Source organism: Anas platyrhynchos, chromosome 9, assembly GCF_047663525.1.
Source record: "Anas platyrhynchos isolate ZD024472 breed Pekin duck chromosome 9, IASCAAS_PekinDuck_T2T, whole genome shotgun sequence".
Lineage (NCBI taxonomy): Eukaryota > Metazoa > Chordata > Aves > Anseriformes > Anatidae > Anas > Anas platyrhynchos.
Window position 1 is genome coordinate 24,963,576 of NC_092595.1, and position 23,208 is coordinate 24,986,783.

Here is a 23,208-nt window from a genome sequence, read left to right on the forward strand (position 1 = left end):
GTGGAACTGTGGGAGTGTGGCCATGGAGGTCGACAAGCCCCATGGTTGGTGATAACATTGGACTTTTAACGATGAGGCCATCAGGAATGTAAAGAGTTTAGGGGGAACAAAGAAGGGTGATTCAAGAGACTGTCTGCTGGGCAAAGTTGTTGACCGGTGAATGGTATAAGAAGGGAGCCTCTCCTTGATATGGGGAGGCAACGAGGATAATGAAGTTATTCCCTCAATATGAGAGATGAAGTTAGGCCCTCAGTAAGAGAGAGATGATGTTATGTCATCAATAAAGAAGTAGCAGTTACTGATCCTAAAAGAACCCTGGTGTCCGTGTGGCCATTACGCCACATGGAACCACAAGTTTTGAATAACAGACTTGTGTGGTATCATGTGCTTGATATAGAAGCTACATCCCAGCATTGCTTTTTCCCAGACTCAGTTTGCCTCATCTGAAATGTTCAGACTGTGAAAAGAGCAAGCATTTTCCAGAGTTCCAACTGAGCAAAACACTCAGTGAGCCAACATGTACTTTCTTCTGGCTTGAGGTTTTGGGACCATGGTGTTTCTGAGCTTCAAACTGTGTTCTGTGAAAGCACATAAATTTCAGCTCAGGATTTTCAGCAGACTTCCTAAATGACCTCTTTGCCTGCAGAGCCCGGTTTGTCCTTTGATGCTATCTTGACTGTATTTCTGTGGCTGGGTGGACTGCAACTTCTGAGCTGCCAAATGGCACTGGGTAACTATCTGGAGACATTGCTCAATATAGTCTATAAGCCTCCTTCGATAACGTTGTGTAAGGAGGTCGAATCAGGAGGTGGACTGATACATGTATTTCAAAGAGGCCATCTGGGATATGGAAGCAGACTACAATAGCAGATCTTGTACATATTGATTCCAACTGAAAAGAATGAAATTCAAAAAGCCTAACATCCTGTGCCACCAGGAGCTATCAGCTAAAAGCTATTGCAAAAGTTTCTGCCTTTGAGCTGAAATCAGAACACTAGAAACAGGTTTGTTTGTTGTTTTGTATTTTTTTATTATTTTTAGATATTTTTTTTTGTGATAACAACAACAACAACAACAAAAATTACCTTTTGTAGACTTTCCTTGGGTTTAATTTCCATCATATTTATGCAACTTTGCTCAGAATAGCTTCTTTATTTATAGGAATTTGGTAAACGCTTCCAACATGCAAGGTGTCATAACCTCAAAAATCTGATCTAATTTTCTTTTCTACCTGCTTTAGTTCCCTACTGGTTATGTTGCCATGATGCCCGTGGGCTTTATGATGATTTGCTATATCTATATGCATATCTAATCTGCTAGCTGTTTTTTAACTTTTGACTTCTCATATTTAAACGCCTTACTTCTTTTGAGCTGTGAAGGATTTGTTCTTTACATATAGAAAAAAGGAGCAGTGGATTCTCCTTTGTGCACTTTCAATCCAGTTATCTTTGTACAAAAATTGCAAGACTGAAATTTAACTGACCTCCATCATAGAATCACAGAATCACAGAATTTCTAGGTTGGAAGAGACCTCAAGATCATCGAGTCCAACCTCTAACCTAACACTAACAGTCCCCACTAAACCATATCCCTAAGCTCTACATCTAAACGTCTTTTAAAGACTTCCAGGGATGGTGACTCCACCACCTCCCTGGGCAGCCTGTTACAATGCCTCACAACCCTTTCAGTAAAGAAGTTCTTCCTAACATCTAACCTAAAACTCCCCTGGCGCAACTTAAGCCCATTCCCCCTCGTCCTGTCACCAGGCACGTGGGAGAACAGGCCAACCCCCACCTCTCTACAGCCTCCTTTAAGGTATCTGTAGAGAGCGATAAGGTCGCCCCTGAGCCTCCTCTTCTCCAGGCTGAACAAGCCCAGCTCCTTCAGCCGCTCCTCGTAGGACTTGTTCTCCAGGCCCCTCACCAGCTTCGTCGCCCTTCTTTGGACTCGCTCAAGCACCTCGATGTCCTTCTTGTAGCGAGGGGCCCAAAACTGAACACAGTACTCGAGGTGCGGCCTCACCAGAGCCGAGTACAGGGGGACGATCACCTCCCTAGCCCTGCTGGTCACACTGTTCATCAGTGTTGATGCAGTTTAATGATGCTGAAAAAATTTCAAGTTAAGAGGGTCAAATGCAAACAGAAATGTGGTAGGTGAAAAATTGCATCTTTAGTGACTGGTCTCTCTTCAGTTGTGCCACATACTACTCAGTCATCTGCTGTGCTGTTAGGGATGAGTAAGATTCATAGTGTCATCCATGAACTGAAGAAACCAAATGGACCGCATTCTAGCAAGATTATGGGTTACTTCAGTATTCTGTGTTCTCTGCTCTAGTGGGGAAAAAAACATTTATATTCATGATTACTGAATCATGAAGCAAGAAGTATTTATATTTGTATTTTATTTAGTATTTCTTTATCCTTGGAGTAATCTACAAGAATATTGGCATAAAGTAAGAGACATATGAAAGACAGTATGTTCAAAATAACTGTGATCACTTGAAGAATATTAATTATGATAATCAGCTGGCAGGAAAAATTTAATTCCAGAGATAACTGTGTATAATTAAAATACAGTTCTAGTGGGGATTGATCTCTTCATATACTATTACTTGTGTAGGATTTATTAAATTTGCAGGTAAAAATGTACTGCTACCTCTTCCCCATGAAATGAAAATCTGACCTACTTTTCTCTTTAATATATATATATATATAGGTCTATAAATTAAAAAAAAAAAAAAACTAGTTATGAAAGAAAATGAAAAGTAGCTCTGATCCAAAGAAAATTTATTTAAGGTTCAGTAATCTCTTATTAATACTGAAATCTATATTAAATACAAATGAAAGAAAATACCTATTTGAGCAGAAATGCCTTTTGACTCTGATTAAAATGAGAAAATGTTAGAATGTTATATAAAAAAAAATAAAGAAAAGAGGTATTTAATTATTTTTAATCAATTGTGAACAACAACAAAATCTAAATCAGTCAGTAGCTATAATCAATTTTGGATGGACAAAATAGGCATCTCAACAACATACAGGATTTGCTGCAATATTTCTGGCAAAAGGGATGCAGTCTGTATGTGATGGTGCATTCAGAATGTAAAGATATAGCTTACCTGGGGGCGGGGGAGGGGAGAATGTTAAAGGAAGAAAGTTCATTAAGAAGGGCCATCTTGTTACAGATGACATTAATTAGCTGTGGCACAATTTCTGGAAGAGCAACAAGAAAGAGTAGCTGTCAAAATCAGAAAATGCGCTGGACTTAATTACCTTTTCTTTCTGCTGTTAGATGTGGTCAGTTCCTCAAATTAGAACAGACCCCTGGCCAGCTCTGCCAGTGCTGCCTCTTTCCTTCGGAGCTGCACAGTGCATTAGGATCCTGCCCCTGGCTCATTTAGTGGAGAATTGCCAGCAGGTATTAGTTTTAGCTTGTAAGGCTCTTCCAACATTTAGATTTGCAGTAAAAAAGGTGGTTGATTTTCTTAAAAATCAACCCTGATCCACCTCAGAAGTGGGCCAAGTGCCATGTAAGGGTGGGGGGCATGTCTCTGAGTAGGGCACACTAACCATGAGCTGCGTGTCATTGGCACCCTCCAGGTGGTCCTGGTAAGCTGAGCAGGGAAAGGACGACCAGCACATGCTTGGTCAGCACAGCTTGCCCTGCTCTCACTTTTGTCCTGGGAAGCTTGAAATGTGACTTTTCTTAACACAGCACTTGTGTGTGTAGGAATATGGAATTTCTAAGTATATTTGAGAGCATAGATTTCTTCCCCTTCCCCTGCAACATCTTTCTGTGCAATAATGAGTGTTAACATAAACCTTGATAATCCTGCATCCAGTGGCTAATCTATGCCAAACTTGTATCGCTATCAGGGCAGCATAGAGGTTGAGGACAATAAACATTGGTGTTTACTGACCATCTTCTGATTGTTGGAGTTACTGCTGTGATATGGAGTCTTCTGTCACAGGTCTGTCTCAGAGCCAGGCTTTTTATTAAATTAATTTTGTATTAATGTACAATTTTGTATTTTACCTTTGTAGCTTTATCCAAATTTTCATAATATTCTATATTTGAAATGTTCTTTCTGTTCACTTATATTTTTGAATAAATGCACTGGCAAGGGCATTGCCATTCTAGGCTTACTATCTTCTGCTTTAAGGACACTATATTTTTAAATATTAGTTTATTAGAAGAGCTGTAAGAACTGAGTTATGGTATTCTTAATGTTATGTTAAAAAATTAATTTTATAACAATACCTACAAAACCATATTCTGAAGAGCCACTAACAATAGATGTGTTTACATACACGTGCAGATCTCTACACAAATCTTCTGACCTGTCTAGATCAGGTTCTCCTAATGTGAGCTCAGTCTTCAGGGAGTTTTTTCTAGACTAAAATAGTGGAATGGGATTCCAAGCATCCGAGATCATTGGTAATAAAGTTACCTTGGATAGACCACTTTAGGCACTATATAAATGCAAGATTTTTCACCAGTATCAAGAAATCTTAAAGAAGTTGTTTTTAAAAGGTTCAGTTGAAACTAGATGAGGTTGGAAGAACCACATGAAAAAAATCAAAACAGCAAATGTGTAGCAAGACGATAGCTTTTTTAAATATAAGCTACAGGATTTATTTCTGATACAATAAGTAGTTATACAATAAGAAGTTATTGTATAATTATAACAAGTTAAATAAGAAGTTATTAAGGAAAGGAGAATTTGACATTAGCTTTACTTTATTGCTGTTTTGTTTTGGTATAAAGTTTGAACAGCATACTGTGACATCAGATCAGATCTGGAATATGCTTTCTGACATCCTGTAAGTGAAGATAATTCACAAAATACTTGAAACTGGTTACATGAATTTAAGGCTTTGTCAGGTATTAAAGAAATGTAAAGCAAACCTTGTGACTCACAATGGTATCTAAACAGAGGACAGTCCATAAAATAAATCATCCGCATCCAGAAGATATAAGATTTCCATTTTTTCCTCTGAAAATCTCACGTATCTTCAGAGAGATGTGTTTTGTCTCCCAGACTGTGGGGAGTTGATGCCAGATACAACTGAATGTTCATATCTGGCAGACAAAAGGCGGGTCTGAACTATGTCCTTTGTAAGCAGCCTCATGAAGATAACAAATCTTTGCATCTTAAGCTTCGTTTGTGTCTCTGTCGCTGCTGAAAACTCTGAAGATAGGGTTATTCCTGCCTGAGTGGGAGTTTACAGTACTTGATAACAACAAATGTGTTAATACTTGGAAAGATGGGAATGTGAAATATTGGAGAATTTTTTGTATGTATAGCCAAGCAGTCATATGCAGGTTATTCCCCTGAAGAGTGTTTGTTTTTCCTTTTTTTTTTTTTCTTTCTCTAATTCTACCTGTGGTTTCCTAAATCTGCTCAGATCTCCCTTTGAACTACAGAAATGCATAAACCTGGCTGCAAATAGATGCAGTTAGGTGAGAAATAATAATAATCAAATTTTGTTAATATATATTTGTTATATATATTTGTTAATAATCAAATCTCACATGTAATTCTCTGGGAATTAGGGGTAGTTAAAAGATGTTTGGTTCAGATTTCATGTTTGTAGTTATGGAAAAATACCTATCACATCCACAGAACAACAATTACTAGATTATCTAGGTGCTGTTTTAAAATAATGCTTAGAATACAAAGAAATACTTGTGCCACTTTAATGGTATTTAAAATTAGCCAATGCGTTAGAGACTATTTAAGTAGGTAGGTGCAACTTAATGTCAAACTTTTGACTAGAGCATTTAAATTTAAATGTAATCCATGAAGCGATAAATGCATCACTAATTAGCATTAATGTAACTTGATTACAAAATAAACATTTGATTAGTACATTTAAATTTCAGTGTAATAAACTGCTGAACTAATTAGTAAATAAAGTGCTGATAATGCCAACCTTTAGATGAGACGTTCGTGTTGTATAAAGGGAAGGTGTTTGTACTTAGAGTGCCCTACATGTGGGTGTGGAACCTAAATAGCCTCGTAAATAAACAAAATCTTTGAAAAAAGCTTTTGAGCCCTCACTTGGATTTTCTTTTGATGCAAACTGAGTAACAGGTTCAAAAGACCATGGCTTTATTAACCCTGCTTACAAATGTTGAAGCTGAGAGCATGAGCAACTGCCCTGGATCCCTGTCCATTACCTGAACAGAGATAGCTATTAAGTCCCTACCTGATCAATTAGCTGATTATCTGAATCTGTTGTTCAATGTTTAAAAGTTTCTTGGGAAACTTTGTGCTGAGGGAAGACTTCGTGAAAAACATTAGCTTGGTCAAAATATTCATGTCTCTGGCTGGTGATTCTTCCAATTGACTGGTGAGTCGTTGAGAAGCTTAACAATATGAAGCCTGGAAGAGCAGCAGTGAGCTGCTGGTTCAGATAAATCAATGTTGAAATGTGGACTGGGAATCTCAAAAGGTATCAGCTATTCTTTGAAAACCAAGGTGGATGTGGCTCTGCTTTAAGTTTTGCCTACAGTTGTTACAACCAGTGAGTTTCCTTTTTTCACTTTCCATTTCAGGTAAATTTCCATTTCCTTTTTGTCATTAGACTTGTAATTTCATATGGAAGCTGTCTGAGGTTACACTACTGAACCTAATGTCTTCCACTCAGTATACAAGTGAACCTGGATGTCCCTAAAGGAAATATATAGAATGTTCATAACAGCATTTTAATTTAATCTGTTTTTCAGAGAATCACAGAATTGTCTAGGTTGGAAGAGACCTCAAGATCATTGAATCCAACCTCTGACTTAACCTCTGACCAGTCCTCCACTAAACCATATCACTAAGTTCAACATCTAAACATCTTTTAAAGACCTCCAGGGATGGTGACTTTACCACTTCCCTGGGCAGCCCATTCCAATGCCTCACAATGTTTTCCAATGTTTCACATATTTTCTCCAATATTCAGGGCTTATGTCTTAGTCTTAGCTTCAGACAACACAAAAGTGTTTTTGTTTGTTTGTTTGTTTGTTATTTGAATATTCTCTTAAGCCAACAGAAACATTTTCTCTGAAGACCACAGTTGCTATTACAGATATGAGTTGTTGCTTTAAAAATAATCACAATTATAATTCTATGTAGAACATAGTAATTTAAAAGTTTTTGAACTCACTTTCTTTGAAGTATAAGGTCCATAGAGCAATCCTTGAGCAATGAGCAGAAAAAGCTGTTTTGCACTTCTTCAGCCCTACACTGAGTGCCTACTCAGAAACATTTCAAGAACAGCCCATATATCTTCGAATACACAAAAAGCTTTCTTGGAGAGCTCTCTTACTCTTTTTAAAGCTTTATTTATTTCTTTTGGCATAAAAGGCATTCAGAAACTGTAAAAGAAATCTTTGCTGTAGACATTATTCTCTAGCTACCTCCTGGCACAGAATGTGTTTCATTTCCCTGTTATAAGGCAAACTTGTTTCAGCCTTTTATTTTTGCAATAAGATTTAAATCAGTTAACCAAAGCAGCTAATTTAATAGAAGGAGAGAGCAATTCTTCCTAACAGCTTATCTGGGTTCCCAGTGTTATTTGAAGTATAAAGCATAGCTATAAATAAATTAAAGCTCTTCTCAATGGAAAGTCATTCCTAAGGGGCAATATCTTTTGTTGCCATGAAATATGATCTACTTTACATCACTATTCTATAGTGATGTAAAAGCTGGAACAGGGAATGTATAATTAGGTCATATCAAGAATATTTGCAGTAGGATTGTGTTTCAGTCCAGGAACTTCTGGGATAGCTGCAGTTATTTACGTTACACAAGAGTATAAGTGGATTCCCATGTGTTTTCTAAAAGGAGATTCTCAAAAGAAGAAAAACATTAATCTTGGGTGAATAGTAATTTACACTTCTTGTATATTTGGAACTGACTCTACTTCAAATGTACATTAAGTAGAACTTACAGTCTATGTTTAAAGCAATTCACAAGCAGTGCCCAACTGTTCACTCCCACTCAATCTTCCATAGGTGCAATTTTACCACTTATTCTACTGAGTCCAGTGCCAAGCATCTTGCAAGTGAATTGCACTGTCCTCTTCCTTCTTGATTCCCGTTTTCATAAAAATCAGTCATCTGCCCTCATCTGAAAATCTCCTGTGATTTGGAAGCATCAGCAAATGATGCTAATGATACAGTGGTGCTGTGAAGTAAATTGACTCAGTGGGAATGGTATACCCATTCCAGTAATGTGGTACCAGTACCTTTATCCCCTCTACTCCTTGGTTATTGAGTTGGAATTCTTTCATGACTCTGTAAGAGTCACGATGGGGATATGGCTTTCTGGGTGTTTAGTTTTTGTTTGTTGATTTTCATTTATTGTATTCCTGGTGATTTTGTTGTTGTTCCCATGCATATACATGTATTCACATATTGGAGGCCTTGTGTTTCTGGGATTTCAAGGCCAGGGTGGAGCACAAAAGTATTATCACAATCCTGTCTGCAGCCAGATCACAATCGATTTGCCACAGAGCCCTTACATATAAAGGATTTGTGACTTCCATCTGGACAGTCATTAGGGTATTGCTGTCATCTGTATGTTGGGCAGACAAGGCAGTTCTTTCTGTTCAGCCCTACCCACCCCCCACCACACACACACAGGGTTTTTATTGGAATTGCACAGATTTTCCTGTATTTATTTATTTAATTTTATCAAGAAAGTAAACATTGCTCAGATAAAATCACTCCTTTATCTTTACCTCTTATCTTTAACTTTTCCTTAGCCTTCCAGTTATGATGAACTTTGAACTGGTAATCTGTGCTGTAAAAACAAAGACTGTATAGAGGAAGTGTTGCAGAACTTCAGTGAGATAATTACATTAGGTGCAAACATCAGAGTTGCACCTGTTGGTTTAAAAATAATAATAATAATAGTCAGGCCCCTTGTATGGGATTGATAGAGCTGATGTTGAATGACTCAGTACAGATAACACCCAGAATGCTATTTACTTGTGATTAAAGACTGATTTAGTCATTTTTTCTGCAGTCATAGTTGGTTTTAGCATTATGACAATAATAGAAGCAGATAATGCATGGATTAATAACATCAAACCTTTTTTTTTTCTTACCAAAGTTCTTAAGGGAAGCAAAGAGATAAACATCTGATCTCCTATTGCAGACAGTATACATGGTTTACATTTTTCATTATAGGGCAGCATTTGTAAGTTTTAATATTTTAGTCCAGGGAAATTCATTTATTCATCTATTTATTTATTTATTTATTTTTCCCAAGAGCGAATTCTCATTTCCAGTTTACAGTAGTTGAAAGTACATTGAAAGTATATCTTTATTTTGAGGAACCATTTCAGCTGTGTTTTCATTTTAAAATATGCATGCTCTGATATGCAAAAAATTATTTAAGTATTATGAAAAGAAAGAAAGAGATTTAATGTATATAGTGAAATTTACTTATTTGTCTTCAGTTGGGGATTTCTCATTCTTGTTCCAACTTAACAAAAAACATACATATTCTTGCTGCTGAATGTTTTTAGTATATAAGTAACCTTTCTTTGGGCACATATACAAAGTACAGTTTTAAAACAACTTTACAACGACAGAAAAATGTATTTGAATACTACCTATAAAATATAATTATAGTACTGATTAATTGTAAAACTATATTTTACAAAAGGGATCTATATGCTTTGAGAATTCAATAACGTGTAGTTTTATTCAGAAATCAAGCAACAAATCCCACAACCAATACAAAAAGCCAATGTTACAAATCCAAGTGTTTCATTAACAATTTTCCATTTACCTTTTTTTTTTTTTTTTTTTTTTTTAAGGAGAAAACAAAAGTTATTGTTTGTTACTTAAGTAGCAGGACTAATGTAAAATATTATAGATCATTACAATCTGTGTTATTGTGAATGAAATTCAGATAGCTAAATCATATAGATATGTTGAAATATATTTTCATGGTATTTTTTGAGTTGCTTTTGGTTATTCTCATGGTGTGTAATTACTAGACTGCTCATCTAACACAACTTTTACAAGTTGTGCATTTTTAAAACTCAGGCAATTACAACGTGTTAGATATGCTGCTTTTAGGAAAAAAAAAGTTGGATGACCAATGCTCAAAAGTACATACTTGGATCTCAACCTATGGTCTATCATTTTTTTATTCATGTAATTTATCTATTGTTACTCAGCATGTCAACTAATTTTGAAATATTTAATTTATGCATAACTCTGCTACGTTTGTACAGAGGTGTTTCCTGCTTGATGCAGCCAATCTGGGAAACTCAAGCAGATTCTAGGAGAGTGAAATCTTATATTTTAAAACATTACAGTCATTAATTTGCATACTAACTTCTGGGTTGATATTTTAGAATTTCTTCTAACTTAATCAGCTTTTGAAGACTCTCACATCAAGGCCAGTGGATGGTGGCAAGTTAAATTAAAGACAAACTTTGGATGCCAGGTGGGCCCTCCATCAGGGTGCATTAGTTGACCTCATATAGCTGCTGTGCTGCTCAGTGAAAGTACTCCTGAAAGTACTCCTTACAGTGTGCTGTAAGAAGATTCTGTGCCTACTGGTATATTCATGTTCTTCTCAACATTCTCTCTCCTTAATGAAATAGGAGTCACTGGATAAATTATGAGAAAGTATGTTGTTACCTGTCATTTGGTCATTTAAGCTCACCCATATTTTCCAGGGCCTTTACGAAATGAATATATCTTTTTAATTTCATATTTAAATCTTGTAATAGTTCTGACTCTTTCAAACATCAAATCATACTTAAAGATCATTTTGTTCACTTAGACTCAAGGCATATCTGAATATTTGTTTTAAAATGTTCAGTTATATTTTAAGCAGATTATAATCTTCCAAATCTTGAAACTCAATAGGACTGCACAAAATATTTTTTCCTCGGTTCCTTCTTTAGAAGAAGACAAGTGGTGTGTGTAAAACAAACAAACCCACGAACGTGGTCTGAATTGGTCTAAAATCTTTTATTGGAGCAATTCTTTATTCAGCAGTAGAAAGAAGTGAATCATGTCATACTGACACATTCACTTTAATTTCAGTTAAATTTCAACTAAAGATAGTACCACCTATACTGGAATGATGAAATACAGTCCACATATATGGTGATTTAATGTCAATTTTTTCACTATAGTGATCATAAAGCAGTATATATAGAGAGATGCTTCATGTAACTTGTTGATATATTTTTCATGTGGAAAGCAGAACTGAGTCCTAGAAATAAAATGGGATAAAAGAAATCAGCTGGAATTTTAAACTGCTTTTAGAATGTTCTTGCGTACTGTGAAAAGGGCAGTGGTGTTTTGCCAGACATGGGTTAACTGGCAACAACAGAGAGGAAGCTCATGAAGGCAGAAAACATGAACACTTCAATAAAAGTTGAGCTTGCTATTGAGTGTGTGTATCACTTTGCCAGACATGAGATAAGCATTATTCTGATATCCAGCATTATTCAGTATCATTCAAGTCCAGAATACCCAACACTTTCAATTGAAATATGCCTTTGTGCTTTATAACTATCAGTGAACTGCCCACTGCTGCCTTTGTAGAGCAAGTGCCTGTTCTCTGTAGCTGTCTGCAGGCAATTCTGACCCCTGCCCAGGGGTGGGCCTTTTCCCTGGTGGCCTCAGAGGTGTGAGTGGGGTAAGGGGTTTTCAAAGTTCAAGTTGCACTTCTTGAGTAATCTGGAATAGTGGCTTGTGTCTGAGCTACTTTCCCTTCTACTTTTTTTCCCTGAAACTGACTGGAAAAATAATTTATATTTTTGGTCTTGCTTCTTCTTCTGGATTCTGAACAGAAAGGGAAAAAAAATATTTCCCCCCCCCCTCCTCTTCATTCTTCTTTAACACCTAACTCCTCTCTCCCCTTCTTCCTTGATTTCAACAGTCTTCACAAGTGTGCCTATTCCCATCTCTTCAGGTAGGCATCATGCAGGCTGCCTACAGCACCCGGTGTGATCCTGGTGATAGGGCTGTGTTAACACATTGCAGCTTTCTGTGTTTTTTACTGCCAGCTTTTTCTCCTCTGGCTGCAATCAACCTGACATTTCTGGTGCATTAGGATCAAGTCCATTGGCTTGTTGGTATATAGTAATTACCAATGTAGATACTTCTTTTAAGGCTGGCTCCTCAGAGGGCACTTAGGGCTGTGTCTGAAGACATTTCTTCTCCCTTTGCTTTTGGGACACATCTAAATACAAGGGCCAATTGTTTCTCAACTTTTTGTTCTGCAGTAATTTGTCACAAAAAAGCTGGTTGCCATTTATGATCTGTATATGCATTTATCATGAATTGTCCTTTTTCCTCCCCTCAGTTCTATAACCTTTGGTAAGTTTTGTGGCTAATGAGTAGGGCATGTGGAAAAAGGTCCCTTTTCTGGTCATTCATTCCTAGAGTAAGCACAAGGGAAAGATATGTCTTGGCCGGAAATTCAGAAATGGAGTTTAATCTGTGGAACAAATACTGGTCAATTTATTTATTGCACCCCTTTTATTCACTTCTGGTATCTAAAAGCTGACCTTGGCCCTCAATATCTTGAACCTGTCTCATGCCTTCAACCTGCAAAAACATCCCTACCTACGTGAGTCCTTTATGCCCTTTAACTTCTCTGTCTAAAAAAAAAAAAAGAAAATGTCATTTCACCAAAAAGGGGGCCAGTTTGTCTTCTGCTTGGTGGGGTGATACTAGGATATTCAGCATACATGGAGCTCAAATAAAAATAACCCTAGCACTTGATTCCTTTAGTATGCAGTAAACCCAAGCCAATTAAATGCTTGGAACCTGAGGTTATTCAGGTGCTAATTAGAAGCCTCCCAGAGGACAACATTTGTATGCATTAGTGCAGGTGAAGTGGCTGTAACTTCAACTCCTTATTGTTGCTATTAGTTTTGCCTGAGACAGTTTGAAATAATTAGATTAAAACCTAGTAGTTAAACAAAACAAATGTATACCAACCAGCAAAGTTTAAAGTTATTGATGACAGAATAGCACATAGTAAAACTTGAATGGTCTTCATCACTTAGTGAGCTAGTTTCATATATTTATGCTTTTATTACTAAATGGTTCAGGATAATACTTTTCTAAGAGGATATTTGTCAGCTAAAGCAGTAAGCTGAATTGGTTAGTTATTTTTGTTCCCTGATTCACTTTTTTTTTCCTTTTTTTTTTTTTTTTTTCCTCACGAAGTTCTGAACTCTCCTTTAGAGCTATTTACAATTGATAATTTATATCCTGCTATTGAGGTAAGTCATTTGTAAATATAGACTTCCAGTATTTAATGGTACTCAGATTTATGTATTACTCGAGTGGAGTAGTGGAGTATTGATTCTGCTATCTCCTTATTTTTGTAGACTAGTTTTTAAGGACATAAAAATGAATGCAACACAATTTCTGTTGTTAAATGTAGAGTAAATAGCATTTCTTAGTGGGAAGCTGTTCTTGAATTTTAAGGCATAGATGAATAAAAATACATCTTTTGCAAATTAAATTGTGAATTGAATCAAGATAGATACAAATTCAATTGATAATTAATTTCAGCTATACAGCCACATACCAATTTACACTGATGCCTTTGAATATTTGTATAATGATTGAAAATACATATACATTTCTTTAGGGTTGGATACGTTTTTAAACTTAAGGACATAGCTTCTTATTATTCTCAAAAAGAATGTCTAATTTTTTGTTGTTGTTGTTTGTTGGTGGTGTATTTTTATTTTCAAAAACTTGAAACTTTTATTGATATTCTCAAGCTAGGGCTTCTGCTACCTTTGTGAAGAATATTAGTTTAAGGGAAAATAAGATTATTTTTGACATAATTAAAATAATAAAAAAGATTTTAAGAAAAAGAAGGAAGAAAAGATAAGGAGGAAAACATCATGTTGTCTTTCCTTTGTAAGGCAAAGTGGAAAGCACTGCAACACCTGCATATTTATCAAATAATGCATCCAAGTTTGGCTCATTCTGTGGCTGTTTTGTGACACTTGTGGCAATGGGAAAGTAAGTGGCAGATCGCAGAGAATCACAGAAAATCACAGAACTGTAGGGGTTGGAAGGGACCTTGAAAGATCATCGGGTCCAATCCCCCTGCCAAAGCAGGTTCCTTAGAGCAGGCTGTCCAGGTAGGTGTCCAGACAGGCCTTAAATATCTCCAGAGATGGGGTCATCCAACATAAATTCAGACAAAAGCTGTATGGTAGCATGTTATATCAAGCAAAAGCACTTCTGAAGATACCCAAGAATAAGCTGGTCATATCCCAAAGATAGTTCCAAGGCAAACCTCTTCACTTTTCTTCTCAGAAATTCTACATTTCTTTTTGTTATTTATTTATTGGGGTGGAGGGGTGTCTGCCTGACATGTTTTAATGTACATAGAAAGCTACTGGCAACACTTGTAATACCAACATACATGTATTTCTAAGTCAAACTCATCAATCATATTTCTTCATGAGATACTATTTCTTTAAAAGGCTAGTTTTATTTCCATCTAGATAAATCCAGAGGGATGTCAAATTCAGGTCATTGTTTCCAAGAGCAGTCTGCAGCAGTTGGTAAAGTCCAAAGCTGTGATTCAAATGCTCTTTTTCCTTCACGTTCAAAATAACAAAGCAAGCTTGCTTGTCTTTCTCTGATCAGACTGAGGATCTTTACTGGTTATTCTGCACCAGTTTGTCATGTGGGATAGCTGTTTGTGTTGGTTCTGCGTGGGGACTGAGTGAAATATTCAGCAGAACCCTGCAGTTCAGCGGAAAGGGGAGTTTTCTGCTGGAAACAAAATAGAAAGAAATCACAGGCAACAGGAGTACTGAGAAACCTCAATGTTCATGGAAACTCTACATACAAAGGAAAAATTGTGTTTAGCAATATGTTATACCCACTTGGCTAATGGACTAATTTGTATAAAATAAAGGTACCACCAACAAAAATGTTATTAAAAGTTAAATTGAGTGAGATCCTGAAGAACACATCTCTCTTACCATATTATTATCTGCTCTCGGGTGTTCAGCTTCTCTACTAGTGTCTGACCAGGCAGAGACAACAGGGGTCTGACATTCCTGCTATTACCAACCCTCTCATGGGGACAGGAGAGAAGAACCACTGCTGTAAGTCGCAAGTCAGCCATCCCTGAGGAGGTCTGTTTTCCTCCCATTTTAGCTACTCATGTCCCAGCCTCTACAGCTCTGTGCGCTGAAGGACAGGAGCACCGAATTGGGACCGTCTGTCAAGCCTATTTCTTGCATTTGATCTCTTCCCTGCTCATATCACTGCAGGGTAAGGTAGCATATTGTCACTGTGCTCCACAGAAACATGCCAGATGCCAAAAAAGTGAATGTGTTTAAATCTGTCTGACCCACCAGCCGAGGAGCTTGCAAATGCCTTGTAAAGGTGTTGTCTTTGAGGAAAGAGTCTTGAGTAGTTGGCAGCTGCATTCCAGCATTGTCAGCTTATACATATGTATAGAAAGTTCCAGATTCATACAGACTGACCTGAATTTGGTGCCTTGTGTTTCCTGGTGGCTCTGACTTTTTAGATGCCCCAAACCAGTCAGAGGACGGGTGAGGTGAAAGCTGTACTGTGCGTTTAATGCAGAATGAGTACTGCAAGTTCATGCTTAATGTAGATGATCCTATTGCTGCTTACTGATCACAGGATAAGGTCAAAATACTTCTGTAGGTCTTTCCAAGTTTGAAGATGTTCTCTAAACTTACAGAATGGGAAGATATCAGAGATACAGACAAAAAGTTGCCATTGGTTTATAGGGATGGGGATAAGGATATAGACTGCCTGCCTTTGCAAAGTGATCACACCACCTCTATACCAATCTGTCTGAATTTAGTGGAAAGATATGAAAACAAACCTCAAGGATGTGAAAACAGGTTTTCAGTACTTGTATGTACATACACAGGAGCTCAGCAAAGAAACAGTTTGGTCTCCATTTGTGTAGTACGCACGTTACTTACAGGCGTGTAAGCACAGAGCTAATCACGCTATCTGCTCAGGCACTAGTTAGGGACTGAGCTCGGCTCCCTGGAGGACCCTTTCCAGTGTCCTTTGCTGACACTGAATAGATTGTGTTGATGCTGACACTCTTCAGTGCTGCTCAGTTGTCTGCCAAGAATAAATACAGGTTTGTTGGAAGAGAAAAATATACTGTAGTCAAATACAAATATGAAAGAACATGTCATATTAAAGATGAATTAAGTATCACTTATGACTGATACTTCTTAATTTGAGATTTAATTAGTTTTTGTTTAAATCATTCTTACTATACATAAATTATTCTTATTTAACACTGGCCTTCATATAGCTGATTCAGTTTATAAAGATTTAATGTTTAAGGTGGATTGTATAGCTGATCACAGTTTGGAGCAGGATAAGAAATCTCGGTGTGTATGTAAATTCTTCATATTTTATTTCCCGTAGTTTTACAATTTAGTTCTGGATGCCTGTGTGGCTGTTTGTAATGCTTCCGAGTACACTCTGATCCAGCATGTATTTTATAGCATACAAGAAAATGAACAGAATTTTTAAAAAGCAGGAAAGCCAGTGCATAACAGTATATTACTAAGATAGTATTTTATTTGTGAAGGCCTTGATTTTTGGAACTAGATACGTCAGTACATAGCTTTCTATCCTGTTGATTCCTTTTTTTTTTTTTTTTTTTTTTTTTTTGTAACAATGCTTTAATTTGGAATTATTTTAGAAGGCTCCCTCTTGGTGTGCATTCTTCTTGGTCTACCTAAACAGCTTTACCTTGAGACAGTTATTGGCAGCAGTACAAATTACCTGGCTCATGTAGTGATCCATTAGAAAAAGAGTATGAGAAACCACTGCAAATTAGCAATAAAAAATGCTGAAGCTATATATCACTGGCAACAATTTAGGACTAATATCTCTGCCTGAAGCAAATTCTGGTGATTCACTGGTAATTTGCTAGAAGCCTTTTAACTTGATTCTCATTTGTAAAGTTAATGGTAGGTTATTTTGCATTGAGATGGAAAGACCTGAAATCTTAGTTATTATTTAAGACTATTGATTTCTCCAAATTGAAATTTACCCATATATTAAAGATCTTCCTGTCATAAATGATAAAGGCTATAGCAAGAAAGTTGTTTCCACATATTTTAAAATACTGTTTTGGTATGAATGACATTTTTGCTTGACATGAGGTTAGTGTCTGCTGGTTGGCACACGCAAGAAGCACTGCTCTCAGTTTAGGGCAGCTGCCTTTATGACAAACATCAGAACCAGCGTTGCAATAGTAGGTTCAATTCTGATTCAAAGGGTTGATGATATTTCTGCAGTCAGTGCGAGGAAAGAAGGCAGTTGCCTAGAGTGGGCAGCTGTAGGAGACAGCAAAATGGATCCTATGGGCCAACACCACAGAGCCAGGTTTTCTAGTTTCACTGCTGCTGTTGATAAGGAGGAAGAAGGCTGTAGCTGGGGGAGGCTTTCTTAGTGCAGCCGCTGTCCCTCCTGCTCTTCATGGCACACCACAGAAACCCAGAGCTCCAGGGCTGCTTTACGGCTCATTATGCCCAGATGGGGTTTTCTTCTTCCTTCAGAAAGAGAAGGAAAATTTGGCAGGAATAACATAGTCCCAGCCTTGTGCTTCAGCCTGTACTGATAAAGAGCCTTGATCTGTCTCTGTGCTGATGATGCTCAGTATCTTTGTGGAGGACACAGAGTGATGCTAGCATTGGTATAACTCAGCATCATTTTGCACAGGGAGAACAGGAGGTCAGAGGCTTTTCCTCAGCTCTGGTGGGCATGATACAACTTAGAAGTAAAATACTGTACTGCTTGGGAGGGGAGTGCAGGTCCTGCTGGATATTCATGCAACTCTTCAAGCCATATTGCTAAGATCAGGGCACATAGATTTTGACATAACTGTGAGTAATTATTTCATGGAAAGTCAAACGTAACAGTTTTTACATCAATATGTTAAATCTTTACTATTAATCGAATAAGATTGTGTTGAAAAGAATGTAGCAATATCTCTTTCAGTTTCATTTTAGGTAGGAATTTGTGACTGATTTTTAGCACACTGTGAGATCTGTACTACTGGCAGGATGCTGAATGTACTTCTTTACAAAGGTTACCAAAATGAAATAGCATAAACTGTTGGGGAGAAAAATGTAGAGCTCTTTTTTCAAAGGTCAAATCTACTATGCCAGATGCTTTGTTTAATTCTGCCCATTACTCACATAATAAAAGCAGTCATAGTTGATTGCAGTGTAGTAGCATAACGAAGCTTATCTGTGCTAAAGAAGAAGTCTTGTGATACTTAACATTAAAAAAAAATAAATAAATCTCCATGGCATTTGTCCTTTTCATTTGCTGATTGATTTGCCCATGCAACTCATAACATGTTAGGCATACGCATCCTTTAGAGGTCATGAAATTAACCATTCACTGTGTGAATGTTTTTCTTAAATAGTGTTAAAGGCAAACTGGGAATTTAATGAAATTCCTACTGAAATTCACTGTGAATACTTTTTCCACAGGAAGTCATCAAACCCAGTTCTCTGTGTGCTGTGCAATTCACCTAGAAATACCTCAGTGAACTGAAACATTCATGTGGGAGAAAAGAAACTTTTTTATAATAAGGCATGTTTGAGGAAATAATATTTTGGGCTCCATTCCTGGCTATGCTGCTGTAAACTCAAAATAATACTTAGCAGATTTTTTCTTCTACTTCCAATATGATTACTGACAGCAGAGTTTCTGTCGCTGTTTTCTAGTCAAGCTGCTGGAAAGGTGCCAAGTCCTATTAGTTATGCATGTACTGTCGATTTCCATATTTTGATTCTTGCTAGTAGAGAATTAATATGCAGATGTATTTGTTAATATGCGTTATGTTAATACCTTGGAGGAAATCTTGGCTTCCGTGAGGGCAGGACTGTATTCTTAAATGCAGGATGACATGTAAGGAGAACATTTGTCTGCCCTTGTTTAAAATGTTTCACTTCTAATAGCTATGTTTTGATAATGCTTGAATTTCAGCCCTTCATCGTCAACAGTGTGCGTGTGGAAGTCTGTACAACAAAACACATCGGTATTCAGACCTTATCTATTTTAGGATGAGAAAAATGCTTTTCAGTGTTAAAAGATCCTGAGATACTGTCATCTTAGTTGTTTTGAGAAATGAACTGCTAAGTGCTAAAGCTGAACAGACTATTAGGAACATATGTTAGGAATAATATTGGAACAATATTAGGAACAGAGCATTAAATTCTACTTTCAGTGTCTTGAAGGATGCTGTGTATACTCTTGGCTCTTCAACTCCTATAATTTATTTAGGTTGTGGTCTATATGGCACATTGTGACAGACATTTCACCAAACAGAAAAATTGGAGTGATGTCTTTCTTGATATTATTTTTCTTAAAGGGAAAAGATATACATATTTTGGAGAACAATTACATCTTAAATCTGCTTAAATGCTCATTTTATAATGGAAAAATAGAGTAATGAAGCATTTAAAATGCAGTAAAGACTGCAATAATTTCTTCATTACTGCTAATTTTCCAATTGCAAAAAAGGTCATGTGGGTCTATTTTTCATGGTTCCCTCAGATGGAAGGCTTTCTTCTTACCAGAAAGCTTTGTGGTGTATAGTCTCTTCAGATTTCTCTTTGAGCAGCCCATTATTTAAAAACTTCAGTGGATAATATCATCTCTTTTTTTGTTTGTTTGGTTTGGTTTGTTTAGATAGGAAACTTAGTAGATCTGTAGCCAATTTAAATGTGCAGGTTTCTGAGATGGTGCTGTTAGCGTCTATTTTTTCCTTTAACTAAGTGTTACTAAGTGTTACACTACCAGATGCTGTTTCTATAACAAAAATATCATTTTCCCCCTTGATATCTAAGCTCAATGTCAAGAAAATTTACCAAATCTGTAAAAAAAAAAAAAAAAAAAAAAAAAAGTAAAATCCCAGAAATCAATTTAAAATAAATTACCTTCTTTTGTTGTAATGCTTTCCCCACTGGAAGTGGCTTTTCAGGCATTACAGATGGTAGCAGCAGCAAAACAGTGATTATAAGAATCTGGTCTGAGACTCAGGAGATCTCAATTTTAATTCTGTTCATCATCTGTTTGCCCATAGGCAAGTCACTTTGCTTCCAGTTATGTCACCTGATACCTCTGGGTCTGATTGTGATATAGATAAGGTGGTAATGAGTTGTGGTAATAACTTCTGCAATGATTTAACAGCAATAAAGAAATACAGTTTACCCATCAGCTCCTTCATCCATTGTGCATGGTAAAGGTCCTGTTACAATTGTATGCTTAAATCACTAAATTTTGCTGCTAATATGAATTAAGAGCATTGCACTTCTAAATCGGTAGAAGATCCAAACACTTAGCACTTTTTTTTTTTTTTTTTTCTTCTGCTTCTTTGTTTGTTGGTACTTCAGATTTTGTAGCAGCACATAAGCTTGCAGAGCTGCAGCTGGCCCCATTCCAGCATCTTCAAAGTTTTATTTCTGCTTTTGGTGGGTCTGTATTCCTAGGCAGAAGATTTCAGCAGATGTCACTTAAATAAATCTGCCTGCAATAAAAGTGCATTTAGTTTGTCTCCTTCTTGAATAAACTTTTTTGTGAAATGTAATGGGTAGGGTATGATGACTGGAGACTGAAATTACTTGTATCTTTTAAATGGAACGTGTGTAGCAGCTGTTCAAAAACTGTTTGACTTCTCCTCCAACACTAACCTGGAGCACCCTGCAAGGCTGGGATGGAAATGCAGCTGATTCTCCTACCCAGTCCTTGGCCTCTGCTCTGTTTATCAAGCAATTAAATTGATGGCAGGAAAGCTGGAGCTTTCAGATGTGGGGCATTATAATAAGACTGGTGTAAAGGCAGAACAGATCGTGGCAACAACTTCTGCTTGCTACCTAGATGACTTAAATTCAGAGTGGCATCTGGTGAAAGGGGCTGTGCTCCAGTTGAGCAGATGGTGGTGTGTGCTGCTTGTGCATATAGCTGGGTAAAAAAATGCATGGAGAAAATAATGCTAGGTAGTCACTTGCCTATATCTAAACTTCAGTGGCATTGACTCAAGTCACCCTTTTACTTTCTGTTCAATCAGAATAAAAATTAAACCTTTCCTGCTCTTTCTGGAAATATAGATATATATATATAACCACACGCAATTAGTATTAATGTAACTGTGGGGTGGAAATAAGTAGCAGAGGATAAAGCAATGGGGAGAGAAGGAGAGGGAGGGAGAGGGAGAGAGAGAGAGAGAGAGAGAGAGAGAGAGAAGAACTCCCATGGTGTTTTCAGCCCTGATGAAACAAGTTTCACTTGGATCTGCTTTAGTAGGTTCCCAGGTTTCCCTGCCACCCCCCTTTTCCACCTTCACCACCACCAATTTGTTTCCATAAGTTGCACCAAAGGTTGAGCAGCTGTCTGTGGCTGCTGAGAAAGCAGAAACTTTATATACAGGGATAAGAACAATAGGCCACAATAGGAAGCTCCTTTTAAGAGCAGAAAGAGAGGAACTGGTTATTATTTATGAAAACAAAACTCATCAAACCGGCTACCATTGGTAGTTGATGTGTCTTCTTCCAGCAGAAGAGTGCTTTTTTCGATACTTCCAATTCAAAATGTTGCTCTGAATGTATCTGCTGAAGTACGTCTCAGAGTTTAAGAAAGTATCTTACTCCTTTTTGGTTTTTAATGCAGATGTGGATCCATTTTAAATGGTCAGCTCTGTTATATACAGTAGAGTTTGTACTGATATTGATGACGATTCAGCAGTAAAAAGAGTCCTAAAAAGTCAGTGTTGCATTTCTCAAGATTTGAGGGAATATGTTTCTCTTCCAGTGTAGCCACTTTTCCATGCCTGCCTCCCAATTTGCACAAATAATTGACAGCTCATTAACAACCCGGTAGGAGCTCTGAAAACCAACTGAGAAAAACAACTTCAGTACAACAGGGGGACCAAAGTATCTGCTCGTTATTTATGCTGAAAATCTCCATCCAGATTTAAAATGAGGTTAGGAAAACAACCTAAGTAATAAACTATATAGGAAGAGAAGCTTATGCTTGCATCAATAACTCCTGCAAGCACTCACCAGGTTGTGTCGGGTAACTCGTTTGAAGTGTGTGGATGTGTGATGCTTCCTGCCCATACTTGCAGGCTCTGTGGATGTCTGCTGTGCTGGGAGAGGGCCTGTGGTCCTTCCGCACCTGCTCTGGTAATGCTGAAGGCAGGGGAAGGACATTGTTTTGCACTACTCATTTGCTACGCTTTTGCTTGGATTTTACTCCACACCTTGTGAAATTAGTTAATGCTATTGTTTTTATCTGGATATTGGAGCTTTAAGATTTATTTATTTATTTATTTATTTGTAATTGCGATTAATAAGCAGGATTCAATGAAAACTTTCTGTATTTATGGAAAAGTGAGGTTCCATAACTATGTCAAAACCAGTGTCGATAGTGACTGCAGCCCACCCTGCTCCCAAATCCACTGGCTTTTCTTGTTAAAGTGACAGCTCATCTGTGTGAAAAATAGAATGTGATTCTTCGTTTATTCCTCCGGGAATTTGACCTGCTCTGCCCCTGCCCCCAATCCAGCACACACTGCAGCTTTTGGTACCCGGGGCAGTGAGGGATCTTCTGCCAGCTGTAACTTGTACCCGTTTTGCACAGGGAGAAAGGTAGTCCCAGCTGGTTTTTGCCTTCCTCCTTCTGTCTCATACAGAGTACAGTCCTGTTTGGTAATGTTAGGCATGTGTTGAAGATTTAGACTGGCTGCTAGAAAAGTGAGAAATAATTTTGTCCAGAAGCAAAGGGTTTCTAGAGCAGCTTTCAGAAAACAAATTACGACCTTTGTCTGAGGAACCCAATTACTAATTCATATCTGGCCTCATGGCAACATCCCCTCTATTATTAGTCTGATATGATAAATAGAATGACATTTGAGAACATCAAGAGAAAAAATCAATGCATCACTTTTTGATCTTGTAAAGAACCCAATTACAGGTATGTCTGAGGAGCTGCAGCTCCAGTTGTTGTTTATATTACTTCAGGAGTATAGCATGCCTGCAGAGCTCAAGCTCTGGGTCTGGGACATTTATTTCAGATCGTCAGAGTGTATGGGTGAGGTAAATACATAAACAGAAAGTTGAAAGTTGTAAATAGGTTCATTCTTTCTCTCTCTTTCTTTCTCTTTCT

The 23,208-nt window shown here is 37.2% G+C and overlaps 1 long non-coding RNA gene across 1 annotated transcript; it reads right to left on the reverse strand.

The window, feature by feature from the left end:
• Nucleotides 1–16,414: 16,414 nt before the first annotated feature.
• LOC106020277 (uncharacterized) lies at nucleotides 16,415–20,116 on the reverse strand. The gene is made up of 2 exons (XR_001195732.4): nucleotides 19,983–20,116; nucleotides 16,415–17,582 (listed from the first exon to the last, which is right to left on the reverse strand). It is a non-coding gene; the product is annotated as an uncharacterized lncRNA (long non-coding RNA).
• Between the last annotated feature and the right edge of the window lie 3,092 nt (nucleotides 20,117–23,208).